Source organism: Ursus americanus, chromosome 22, assembly GCF_024610735.1.
Source record: "Ursus americanus isolate L20-20 chromosome 22, mUrsAme1.1.p, whole genome shotgun sequence".
NCBI classification, from domain to species: domain Eukaryota; kingdom Metazoa; phylum Chordata; class Mammalia; order Carnivora; family Ursidae; genus Ursus; species Ursus americanus.
The window spans coordinates 21,894,383-21,908,144 of NC_142148.1; the positions used below are offsets into that span (position 1 = coordinate 21,894,383).

At 43.6% G+C, this 13,762-nt stretch overlaps 1 protein-coding gene across 4 annotated transcripts in view; it reads left to right on the top strand.

Annotated features, from left to right (window-relative positions):
* Nucleotides 1-954: 954 nt before the first annotated feature.
* The window catches only part of NDRG3 (NDRG family member 3), a 72,579-nt gene continuing 59,771 nt past the window's right edge, over nucleotides 955-13,762 (top strand). For 3 of the 4 annotated variants that reach the window (XM_045804551.2, XM_045804553.2, XM_045804554.2), the window contains exon 1: nucleotides 956-1,058. The gene's annotated coding sequence lies outside the window, so the exon portion shown is untranslated. Of the gene's footprint in view, nucleotides 1,059-13,762 lie in introns of all 4 variants that reach the window. The other variant, XM_045804552.2, reaches the window with a different exon arrangement.

Here is a 13,762-nt window from a genome sequence, read left to right on the forward strand (position 1 = left end):
AATAATAACACTTATAAGCTCTAAAGATTTTACATGCATACAGACCACAACTTAGGTAGCTTGTATTTAATTGTCATTATAAATGAAGAACTCAAGCACTTGGAGGCTTAATAATCTAACCAAGGACATAGAGATAGAACCAGTTTGGCACTCAGTAAATGTTAACAGATAAACATAAATCATAATAAAAGTCTGTGCTCAGTTAACTTTAGTTTCCCCTTTTTACAAGTTTCCTTCAGGAATTGTGCTTGATGAGTAACAATATAATAGACGGTCGCTGTCCTTGAGATGTTTGGTAACATTACTTCCATTTGTCCTAATTTAGTTGAGACTATTTTTAGTCAGTGAGATTAACCAAAAATCTCTTTCAGGGAGGGAATTATGTCGGGTATATTTTGGTGTTATATTATTGTGTCATTAAATTTAATGTGTGTAATCATTCTTAAAATAAAAACACACCGAAACTCCATTTCTCTTGTGGCACCCAAGAAAGAAGGTGGTGTGGCTGGCAGTTGTTTTAATAGAGGTGATAGAATGGAGGACTGGGAATTAGGAGCCCTGAATCTTGGATTCTAGTTCTTCAGTTATTCAGTTCAGAATGTGCTCATTCACCAAAAATTTGGTAAGCGCCTTCCACAAGCCAAGCACTGTGCTAGGCTATGTGCCCTTGGTTACATCTCTGGGTCCATGTCAAAGTAGGATGCCTTCCCTGCCTCGCAAGGGTTCTTAAGAGCTTCATTAAGGATGTGATTTGGCGGAAGGGGAGGAGGCGGGCCAGACGCCGCACTCGACGCCCCTCCCTCCGGGCAGCTCTACTTTCAGGTTCTCCCGGGAGACTCCGCAACATGAAAAACTACATCCAATATGGCGCCGCCTTGCCCTCCCGGCTTAGCCACCATCTTCTCGGTAGTTCCCGAGAGGACAGGCATAGCACGCCTGCGCGGCCCCGGCATTCTCAAAGCGCCTGCGCGGCCGCAGAGCCTTCCCCGCCCCTCTCACAGCCGCCGCCGCCGCTGCTGCTGCCGCTGCTGCACTGCTGGCGGGTGCCCGCGCCTCAGGTGAGTGAGCGCCTCAGCCCGGCCCGCTGGGGACGCGCGGCGCTGCCTGCGGGGGCGTCGCTCCCCGTGCTTTCTCCTTCCGCGCTTCATCTCCGCGGCGCGCGGGGGCCCGCGGCTCGCGCTGCCAGCCTCCTCTGGGTCCCCCGGCGCCCTCCGCTCTCTCGGCCGGTGGGACCTGGGTCAGCCTGGCCTCCCTCAGCAGCTCCCCGCGCCCGGGCTTCGGGGCCTCGCGACGAAGCCGCCGATGACAGCATGCGGGCGGCAAGGGCCGAGCCTCCGGGCGCCCGACCCCCTCAGTCTCAGGGACGCACCTCAAGCGCGCCTCCCTTTCCCGCTCCTGCGGTACAGGCGGCAGAGGTCGGTGGGCCTCGGGTCCGGCGTTCACCTACCCCGCCCGTCCCGAAGCCAGGGGGTGCTTGAAAGGTGGGCCGGGAGCTCGCCTTGCATGCGTACGACCCGGGTGCAGCGAGGAGTACCCTCGGGCTGGACCCCACGATGACCGTGCGAGGAGGGGCTTCTTAGCCCCACTTTACAAATGAGGAAACTGAGGCACAGAGGTGAAGTGCCGTGCCCAAGGTCATGCGCCTGGTAGGGGCAAGGGCTAGCTCTTCAAGTCGGGGTCTCAGGCTCTCAGGCCAGTACAGTTGGAATTTGATCTTGTACCTTTAAAAATTTTTGAAATACACTTGAATCTCTGGAGTTGTTTTTGAAATACACTTGCATCTCTGGAGTTGCTTCTTCAACGTCATAGAAGTAGGCTGTGAAAACAATATCTTGTTGGAGCACAATTGAGGTTTTACTGTAATAAAATAATAATAGTATGTTGTTGATAAGAGCTCACCTTCATCCAACGCTTGCTGTGTGCCAGGGATATTATTGAACATTTTATGATGATTATCTCAATACCTCAGCATTTCCCTACCCAGTGCGTCCCCCTTCTTTTTCATGCAGCCCCACACACTCCCCCCCCCCCCCCCGACGAATCTGGCCTCTATGTCACAGGTAGACAGACTAGAACCTCATGGAGGGAGGCAAGGAACCCCTCCCATGGTACCTCACTGGCAGAACAGGGATAAGCCTTGTCTGCCCGCATCCAGATTTTACCCCCAATCTGGCCCCCCAGAGGATATAATTAGTCTTCCTTTTCTGGCTGCCAGGAGAGCAGGACTGGGCTAGCTGGGCTGGCCGGATCTGGAGGTGACAGAGCAAATTTGGCGAGCACTCACCTCATTCTGGGGCTTTTTGGCTCTGTTCCAACGCTGGGCTTGAACATCTCGGTATTCAAGATAAAGTAACAAGAGGAGAAGGCATTGGCAAAGTGGTGGTGAATGTAAGAAGCCTGCATGATTTAAAGTCCCAACGGAACAGCTGTAAAAATATATGAATGTTTCTTCCCCAAAATAACTAGCTCAAGTGTCTTTTTTCTCCCTTAGCAAATCTTCCTACACACTTCAAAGCTCCGTTAACTCACCACCTTTTCTGTGAAGCCTTCCTTGCTTGATTTTCCCAATTGGAATCTCTCTCTCTCTCTCTCTCTCTCTCTCTCACACACACACACACACACACACACACACACACACACACACAGAGTAGGGTAGAGGCTTCAGTCTTACCCTCAGGACACACACACTCTCTCTCTCTCTCTCTCTCTCTCTCTCTCACACACACACACACACACACACACACACACACACACAGTAGGGTAGAGGCTTCAGTCTTACCCTCAGGACACACACACACTCTCTCTCTCTCTCTCTCTCTCTCTCTCTCTCTCTCTCTAACACACACACACACACACACACACACAGTAGGGTAGAGGCTTCAGTCTTACCCTCAGGACTATTTTTGCAGCCCAAGTGCTTGGTTCATAGCAGGCTGTTGGTAAAGACTCTGTGAATTTCCACTGCTCCTTTTTATTACTCAGAGTGATGTTTTCCTGCTGCCCTTCTGTTCCTCCTTTTTGCCCTTCAGTTTCTCTTTGCTGTCCTTTCCTTTAGATTCAACTTCTGGTTGAATCTGACCTGTCACTCAGAGGTCTCCATTCCACCCTGTTTTGTAAATTTGCGGGTTAAGAGTTTTGCATCAAGAAGCCTTTTTATCCCCAACAGTGGAGTTGGTATATGCCATATAAGTGTACAGGGCAGTTTTTATTTGCATGTTGGCAATAAAGTAGCCTGAGGCTTATAGCCTTTTAGTCTATCCCTAGGAGAATTCTCCCAGTCTTTTGCCTTATGTGGCTGACTACCCCTGGTGCTATCAGAGTAATCAGAATTTTTTTTTAAAGATTTTATTTATTTATTCGACAGAGATAGAGATAGCCAGCGAGAGAGGGAACACAAGCAGGGGGAGTGGGAGAGGAAGAAGCAGTCTCATAGCAGAGGAGCCTGATGTGGGGCTCGATCCCATAACGTCAGGATCACGTCCTGAGCTGAAGGCAGACGCTTAACCGCTGTGCCACCCAGGTGCCCCTAGAGTAATCAGAATTTTTTGCTTAAATCACTTCATACTATTTACAATAATAAGTATTCAAAGGGCTCTTCGGGAGGCAGCAGATCTATGTATAGGTTTTCTACGTAACTGAAGCTTTTTGAAGAGCTTTTCCAAATAATTTTCTGCAAATATATCGAGTTGTTATTGTTTATAAGGCATGGTGTAAGATTTTCAATGGACTAAAATATGATCCTTGTTAAAAGAGCTTACTAGCTAACTGGGAAACACCATATCTAGCTTAAGTCAGGTCTAAAAATTTGTGTAATAGCATTATAAGCAAGCAATATGACAGTATAATGGGATATTTCATAAAGTCATAAACAGTTGAAGTTGAGAGGAAGCATCAAGTCATTGAGTCCCTCTTTTTTGCTTTTGCGGACCTCATCCTGAGAAGTGAACTTGTCCAAGGTCACAGAACTGGGCTACAACTTGAAATTCTAGACTTTTTATCCAATAATCAGTGAATTCATCCTTACTATTAACCAGTGACTCTATTAAAATTCCATTTATGTGCTTAGAACAGGAGTAAGGAAGGGATAACAAAAATATGATTCATGTCTTTAAGGAGCTTTTTTGGGGAATAGTAAAGAATTGTTAATTGTAACTATAATTGTTAAGTTGTGTGGTAGAGGAACTAGGTATGTCACAGGAGTTGTGGGGAGAGGAAAGAGGGATCAGCATGAGCTGTGGTAGTGAGAGCACTATGGGGAGAAGTTAGGACTTTCTGGGCTTTGACAGATTGGTACGGGAAGAATTAAAAGGACAAGGAAAGCATTTTGAAGTAGGGTGGTGAAACTGTGTTTAAGAAAACAGTAACAAAAAACAAAACAAAAAAAACCCTGGTTTGGCTAGAGTGGCTTGACTGGATTAGAATAGTGGTTCTCAACCTCTATTGTGCATTAGAATCACCTGAAGTTTAAAACCCAGATTTCAGGGGGTCCTGGCTGGCTCAGTCTGTAGAGCATGCAACTCTTGATCTCCGGGTCATGAGTTCAAGCCGCATTGGGCATCGCGCTTACTAAACAATAAAAAAAAAAAAAAAAAAACATATTGTGGGGGGGCCCCACTTCCAGAGTTTCTGATTTAGTAGGTCCAGAGTGGGGCCTGGGAATTTGTATTTCTAACAAATTCTCAGATGATGCTGATGCTTCTAATTGAGGGACAACACTGAGAACTTCAACTGGATTTGAAAGTTGAGAAGCTAGAGTCAGAAATTGTCAAAGAATTTATTCCAAAAAGGCATAAAAGTGTGTGTTACATACCAGGATAGTAAAGCTCTGGAAAGATACATTCCAAACTTGTAATGGTAGTCACTTACGGAAGTAGGATTTAGGGGGTTGGAGAATTCACTTTGTATTCTTTACCTTTCTATATCTTACTTTTGCATTGTGCACATATTCCTTTTGTATTTTAAAAAGGGAAGAAAAGTAGGAGTCCTTTTTGAAGATATAAATATTTATGGATTTAAAAAGAGCTTGCTGAAGTAATCTAGTGTCATACAATAAACATTTTTAGACCGTATGCCAGATGCTACTAGGTTCTGGAAATACAAAACCTTTGCTAAAGCTTGCAGTCGGGTCATGGAGATGGGCAGATAGCAGTTCTACAAAGTGTCATGTGAGCTTGCTAAGGACAAGGCTCTAGCTTTGTGCATGGCAGATGATAGGCATTTGGTAAATGATGAGTGAATGAGCAAACGCAGGCAAGAAGTGAGGATAGAAAAAAAAAAAGGGCAAATGAGAGGTTCTGGAAGAAAAATGGCAAACCTGAACAGGGATGATAAAAGGAAACGGTGTGTCAAGGACTTCCAAATCCAAAGATGGGTAACAGTTTGATTGGGTTTACTGCAGAACTAGGTGTCAAGTTGTCTATTCTGAAAGACCTTTTTATTTTTTTATTTTTATTTTTTTTTAAATGATTTTTTATTATATTACGTTAGTCACCATACAGTACATCCCCGGTTTCCGATGTAAGGCTCGATGATTCATTAGTTGTGTATAACACCCAGTGCACCATGCAATACGTGCCCTCCTTACTACCCATCACCGGTCTATCCCATTCCCCCACCCCCCTCCCCTCTGAAGTCCTCAGTTTGTTTCTCATAGTCCATAGTGAAAGACCTTTTTAAATCAAGCTCCCCCTACCTTTTTTTAAGAGACAGATAATAGCACACAAAAACTTAACCTAGATTGAGTGTATTTACTAGATTTCGGGGCTTTCTTTGGTAAATGAAAATTTTTATTTTTAATCACAATGCTAATTCTGTTGTATTTATAATATTTACAATTTTGCCATCAGTTGTTCTTTTATTAATGTGAAATTAACTAAGACATATGGAGGATATCTTAAATACCTTGCAAAAATGGGTGCTATTATGGAGCGCCTAGGTGGCTCAGTCGTTAAGCATCTGCCTTCGGGTCAGGTCATGATCCCAGGGTCCTGGGATCAAGTCCCGAGTTGGGCTCCCTGCTTAGTGGGAAGCCTCCTTCTCCCTTTCCCACTCCCCATGCTTGTGTTCCCTCTCTCTCTCTGTCTCTCTCTGTCAAATAAATAAATAAAATCTTTAATAAATAAATAGTAATGTATTTTTTAAAAATGGGTGGTATTGTATCTTCATCTTACTTCTTCAGTGAAGGTATGGTACAATTCTGTCATGTTTTCTGTAACTTCTCACAGAGTTTGACATATTATCAGTCCTAACTAAATATCCCTTGTTGATGGCTGAATGGGGTGTGCTTTGGAGGGAATGTGGCTCACTGCATTCTGAGGTGACTTCTATATAAACACTAATTACATTACCAAACAGACTGTGGTATTAAACTTGGTAAAGAACATATGATATGGAGTAGGTGTTTTCCCCAGCTTTTTGTTTAAAAAAGTTAAAAAGTACAAACTTTTTATCTTCTTCAGATTTAATATAGAAAATGAAAATTCGTTTCCCAAGTAAAGGGGTGGCTTCCCTCAGGCTTTGGCTATATTATTTGACTATAGTCCCCTCACCACTTAAAAGTGTCCCCAGTCTAGTTTGAGTTTTCAGTTTATCAATTATAAATTTCTGATACAGCTATTCTTTACACTTTATTACGTCTTTGTTTTTTGTTGTTACAGGTTTTGCAGTATCTTTTTAAAGATAATGCTGTTTCAGGCCTGGGGGCCATAGTTATTGTGTTGTAGGAACTGAGTTTGATAGCCTAAACCCTCATTAATGCAATAAATCAGGATAAGAAAAATTGTACGGAGCTCTTAAAAACTGTATGAAGTTGCTTCGTATGTATGATGGTATCTTAAGGTTAGAAGTCTTGTCAGCTTTTCATTTAATTGGTAATTGTCATATGGTAATCTTACTAGAAATATCGTTTGCTTTCAAAACAGGTAGTTGTTTATTAAAAATGACAGTTTTATCCTTACAGTGCTTGTACTTTTTTAAGCCTGCACTTTCAACTTGTGGATAAAAGTTGAATACTTTTTTAAATTATGAGATTTTAGCTCAGAAGCCATTTTATATGAAACCATAATACTTGGCTGATAGAGGAGAAGAGGGGAATCAGGCAATTGTCTCTTTATTTCTGCAGTTGAGAAAGCTCTGGAGACAAGGCCCCTCCTGCCATTCTTCAACTTTTGTAGATACCCCTTCTTTTGAGTCTTTGTTGGGACATAGTTTTAACAGGGTGTTAACTAAAATTTAACGCTGGGTGATTTAGATTGGATAGGACAGATAACTTTTCTGATACACCCAGGGTGCAGGGCTCTTCTATTAAAGTAATAATGATCATAATCATAATACGTAAACTTTGTATAACGCTTTTTAGTTTTCACAGTTCTTTGATCATTAAGATTCTGGTAAACTCCCATAGCCAAACCTGAAAAAATAAGCAGAATTAATGATTAGCTGGTATCAAGTGGGAAAAATTGGTTATAGAGGCCTGCCCAAGCTCTAGGTGCAGGGTGTTCAAGTTCAAATCCTTCTGCCAGGTTCAAATTCTAGTGGTGTGGCCTTCGGCATATTACAGAACCTCTCCAAGCCTCAGTTTCTTCATCTGTAAGGTGGAGGAAGATTATAGTACCTATCTTATAAATGGGTTGGGAAATAAAATGAAACAATGAATGGATGAAGTGCTTATCATGGTATCCGGTTCAGCGTATTAGGTTAGTATGAGTATTGAGTTACCACGTCTTACAGCCCTTGTTTGTCCTTTATCTCCACTCAGGCTGTCTTAAAGAACAAATTGTTTTCAGGGATTCTGTCTTATAGCTGATGGGAATCCAGAGCCCATCCCAAGAACATGTACTAGAGCCTTGCCAGCAGTAGTTTTCCTGGTGTCCTGAGTTGCATCCTTCAAGAGTGGAAGACAGAGGCCATTGCTTCTGCTTCTAGAGTTACTCTAGTATGACCACTGTGTTAGAGCTGCAGCTGGTTGGTGGGTGTCTTGTATTAAAAGAAGACCCCTAGATGGGTGTTGCTCTGTACTAGCAGTTATCTGTACCAGTACCCTGAAATGAATAGGACGATTATACAGCTCAGGCTCAGATTCCCAGCTTGGCAGTCTCTGCAAACCTCCTGTTTACCACCTGCTGCCGTGCCAGAATTTAGGAGTGACACACAACGGGAAGGTGGGCCTCTTGTAGGGGTGCTGCTGTTTTCCCTTCAGAAAAATGCAAGCTGTGCAGATGGCCCTTCCAGGGCTGAGGGCCAGCAGGGGTGTTTCTGTTAGAATGAGGGTCTATGAGCATGCTTTAGCAGCTGCCTTTGAACACTTCCCTCCACCCCCACCCCCCGCCCCTTGGCTTATGATAGCATCTCTGAGGGTATTTTTTCTGGTGGAGAGTAACCCAGACTTTCCTTTATGTAGTAAACAGGTCAGTGAGCTGGGTGGCTTGGCTTGTTTTTCTGGCTTTCTGGAGAGTCTCCTGAGACCCTTTCCTTTCCTAAGGGCCCCCAGGAGACAGCAATGAAACCAACATCCATTACCCTAGACGCTAAAGGGGGTGATTAAGTCAATAGTTTTATGATAAATTAATTCAGGCTTTAACCCTGGCAAAACTGAAGAGCCAAGTCATCAGATAATTTTGCTTCTTATAGACTGAATATGGAATTTAGCCCAGTCCTCTGCGATATCTTTCAGAGCCTGTAATAGGAATCTAGGTGCCACTCCCAGCCCCACACCCAGTTGGTCATGTGAGTTTAGGCAAATCACTTACATTTCAAAGCCTCTTTTCTCATCTGTAGACCAGTGGTTCTCAGCCCTGGCTACATACAGAATCACCCATGGAACTTTTTTTTTTTTTTTAAGATTTTATTCAATTATTAGAGAGAGTGTGTGCGCAAGCAAGGGGGAGAAGCAGAGGAAGAGAGAACCTGAAGCAGACTCCATGTGCAGTGAGGAGTCCACAGGGCCGGATCCCACAAACACAAGATCATGACTTGAGCCAAAACCAAGAGTCAAATGCTTAACTGACTGAGCCACCCAGGCACCCCCAATGGAACTTTAAAAACAATACTTGGGGCTTACCCTCGCCCAATTAAATTGTATCTTTAGGGTTGGAGCCTCGGTATTGATGTTCTTCAAAGCTTCCCAGGTCTTTCTGATGTGTAGCTAAGAGAACAACTGGACAAGATGACCACGTTTTAAACAACTGTGTCATTCTGTTCTTCAGGAACCTTTACTGTCTACACAGTAAAGTCTAATTCATGTGTTCTGACCAGCCTTGTCTTCTTTCCAGGCACATGTCTCCTGGATGTCGTTCACATTTCTTTCTTTCCCATCCTGATGTGCTCACAAGGAATGTCCCTTCTTCCCATTCAGCTATACAAAGCTTATCCATTCAAGGCCCATCATTGTTACTTCCTTTGGGATCACCTCAGGCCTTGCTCATTTCTCCTCTGCACTGGTTCTAAACTTCATTTAGCTCTAAATGCAGTGAACACTAGATGCAATGTAAGACATGATACTCAAGCACTATTGCTCTTGGGGACATGGGACACATGGAAATACCACTGGTTTGACTTGTATGCTGTTAAAACATCTGTGGGTATCTTGTATTGTTGACTGTCTCATTATGAGTGTGTATCTTACAGCTATCAGTTGATGATAGCTATCTATGATCTGACTCCAATGGGATTTTTAGCTTTATCTCCTACTCCTAATAGGAAACTACTGTTCTTGCCAAACTGGGACATTTTTCAACAGACCTGTGCTTTCTCATCTTCTTGCTTTTAAGTTCTCCTCCCTTTCTGGAGTTTCTTTTTTTAATTCTTCTCTCATTCTCATCGGTAGGAATTTAATCCTTTCTTCGAGGTCCAGTTCAAACATTAACCTCCTCCATGAAGCTTTTTCTCAGCACCCAAAACCTGTATTAACTGACCTTTGCCCTAAAGCTCTGTAACCTTTAGAGCAGTGGTTCTCAAGTTGGGGCGATTTTACCCCCCAGAGGACATTTGGCAATATCTGGAGACGTTTTTGGTTGTCACAGTGGTCTGAGGAGGGTGCTACTGGCATCTAGTGGGTAGAGGCCAGAAATGCTACTAAATATTCTACAATGTGCAGGACAGTCCCCCATAACAAAGAATTATCTGGCCCAAAATGTCAGTGGTGCTGAGGTTGAGAAACTAACAGCCTTAGAATTTGTCCAATTCACAGGCTTAGGTTTATACTGCTTTGAACTGTAGTGATTTGTTTATTGACTTAATTTCCCTTACTCAGTGGACTTAATGGTTGAAGGTGAATTCAGTCCCAAACCTGTGCTTTCTTGTTAACGTCATAGGGCTTAATCCTACACCTGTGGCCTGATCGTAACCGCTTAGTGTAATTTAGGGCCAGAGATAAAAAGAGGTCTTCAGCTGGGGTGGATACAGTGAGCAGCCAGCTAAATTTCTGTCCTTTTCACCCTCCTGGTGTTTTCATCTGTAATAACCTGGAAGGCAGTGTGATACGGGGGCCACAGGGCATAGAGGGAGCATTTGGGGTCTGAAGACAGTTGGGATCCGGTACTAGCTGTTGCATGGATTAGTTGTGTTGTGTTGCTCAGGCCATTTCACTTCTTTCAGCCTCAGAGTCCTCATCTGTGTCATTGAGATGATGCCAATGTGCCAGGGTTTTATTTCACAGTGCGATCCTGATAATCCAAAAGATATTAGATGTAAAGGTGCTTTGTAATTGTGAGGTGCTGTAATAATTACTCCTGCAGACAGTGGCTTATATGTAAAAAGAGAGGATGTGAGTCAGCTTGCTGTAGAAGCACCACTGTCTACCTTCTCACTTCCTGCAGCTTTTCAGCCATAACTACTTCAGCACCAGCTGACCCCTTCCAGCTCATTCTCCTCAGTAAGCCTCCTTTCTGTGTTGCCTTCATTCTGTTTTGGTTGCCTGTCTGCAGTCTTGCCAAAACCAAAGCGATTGACTCTGCCCTTAGAATACAGACTAGTGACCTGGTGTCAGTACATCTTGGCAAAGCCTGACGAAGGCCAGACAAATTACTGTGGTCATGGGGCAAGCTACAAAACAAGACAGCTTGTAGTTTAGCCAATACTATGTGTAGTCCCTTAATGTCTTTTTCAAGTAACAAAGCAATGTTTTTTAAGCACTGGAAATCTTGGTGAGTTTTCTCTGACACAGTGCGGGGTGAGGTAATGGACACAGTGCAGGGTGAGATAAAAACCTGAGAGCCTCATGCCCCTGGGAGGGGCACCTTTCTGCTGATCTGCTGAGTGACCTTCAGTTAGTTATTGAATCTCATCAAGTTGGTAATGGGGGGGCGTGGATCTCTTAGGATTGTAGTAAGAACTGAAGAGTTGGGGGCTGGGGGAGCACTCACTCTGGGGAATAATGTAAAGTACTACATTTAAAGGGAGCTTCTGGGTCACAGAATGTCAGTCCTGTCAAGAGCCAAAAAGGTCATCCTACCCAGTCTCTTCCTTTAACTGACAAGGAAGTTGAGGCCTGGAAAAGGAAAATGCTTTGCCCAGTGCCACTCAACTAAGTAGGGGCCCACCTAGGTCCAGAGTCCACATTTGATGTGTTTATGGGCTTTTTCCCAAACTGGAGGAACATGGGCATCCATTTTTTCTGAGTGAACAAAGTTTGCACTATATTGTTGGACTTTAAACTGTGTTCTGTAGAGCCCTAGCAGTCTCATCACCACTTCAGCCAGAGTCCCTATGCTTTTCTCTGTTTTCTTTTTCGAGTTGTGATGCAAAAATTAAGTCCATAGTCTTGATATCTTTAAAGGCTCTCTCAGTGTTGTCTCTGAGTATCACAGAACACTGGTGTCTCCTGTTCATCCTGGGAACATTTTTGCTTGCACTTCAGCTCAGAAATATCATTTTCTATATTTCTACACAGTGATATACATAGTCATGGGCTTTTTAGCATGGAGAACTAACCCTCATTTATCCTAGATTTTCACTGTCAGAAGATAATGGTCCTTTCTCAGTCCTGATCCTCCTCCTTCTCCCCCTCTTGGAATTTTCCTCCTCTTCCATATAAATCTTCCTTCTCCCCTTGACTTCTTTGACGTCATATTTTTGCTTTTCTTCTTGTATCTCTGGGCTTTTTTTTTCTTTGTGTCTTACTGGTTCTGCTTTTTTTTTTTTTTTAAGATTTTATTTATTTGAGAGAGAGAGAAAGAGAGCCTGCACGCTCGAGTGGGGGAGGGGAGGAGGGGGCAGACGGGGAGAGAGAGGCAGAGAATCTCAAGCAGAATCTGCACTGAGTGCAGAGACCAGTGCCCGGTGCCCGGCTTGATCTCATGGCCCTGAGATCATGATTTGGGCTGAAACCAAGAGTCAGATGCTTAACCAGCCGAGCCACCCAGACGCCCCCTGATTCTGCTTTCTTTCCCATCACTCAGTTGTCTTTTAGAAGAGCCCAGGGCCTGCAGCTCCTCCTGATCTCTAGTTTGGTAAGCACCTGTGGATTTTCCTCATTAACACACTCCGGCCTATGCTCAGGTCTCTTGGAGGCCCAAATATTAACTCTGACTCTACACTGTTTTTTTCATCAATTTCTCTCTTATTGCTTCTCAGCTCCCCCATTGCACCATTTTTCTTTATCCTTCTGAAAACCTTGGCAAAATCCGACTCTTTTCTGACCGTATGCTATTTTTACCAACTTCGTATCCCAAATCTCCCTTTTTCTTTCTGTGATTCCAGTAGCGTGATCACACTTGTCACCTTTCAGCTAGGATTTCTACAGCAAACCACTAAACTCTTTCTCTAGTATATTTCCCTTCTAGTTGGTCTGAGTTGTTGAATCTTTTTAAAATTCCATTTAATTTACTGAAATCCTTTTGGGAATAGGCAGGATGAAATTAGATGAATAGAGTCTTTCTCTACCGCATCCCCATCTCTATTAAGGAATGTTGCTGATAATCACACCTTTTAGTTACCTCCTCAACTCAGATGTTCTCTCCTCGTCAGCTGATGAGGTCACATGTTGGATTGTCACCATTCCAAACTGATTGGCCAAGATCCTAAACAAGATCCCCAGGTTATTGTCTGTATATTGAGGTTTGAGGCACACTGTTATAATAACAAACAAGAAATAGCTCTTGTTGGGGCGCCTGGGTGGCTCAGCCTTTGGGTGTCTGCCTTCAGCTCAGGTCATGATCCCAGGGTCCTGAGATCCAGCCCCGCATCGGGCTCCCTGCTCGGCGGGAAGCCTGCTTCTGCCTCTCACACTCCCTTTGCTTGTGTTCCCTCTCTTGCTGTGTCTCTCTGTCAAATAAATAAATAAAATCCTAAAAAAAAAAAAAAAGAAATAGCTCTTGTTTCTGAAACTGGTTACCAAGTAATAGCTGGAATTTTATTTCTCTTATCCCTCCTCATTCTATCTTCTTGTCTTCAGCTAACTACTGAGATAGTGAGGTTTCTTGTCCTGATATGGTGACTCAAACCATCAGTCTCGCTTCCAAGTCAATGGTGGTATAGGAATTGCTCTCAGCTTCTACTACCTTTACTTCAAGGAGGTGCCCCTATGGGTAGAGAGGAAGAAATTTGCCCAGGATCTGACAGCCAGTACATGGGGCCTGGCGTAGACATTATGATAGTGGGGAAAGCAAAGGTTTTTACTTCTTTCTCTATTACTTACATAGATGGGAGATACTGGAAGAGTTACTTAACTTCTTTAAGCCTAAATTTATCATTTCTAAACTAAGAAATGAAAATATCTGCCTGGGAGGATTGTTAGGAGGATTAAACATAGGGTACTTAGAGTATA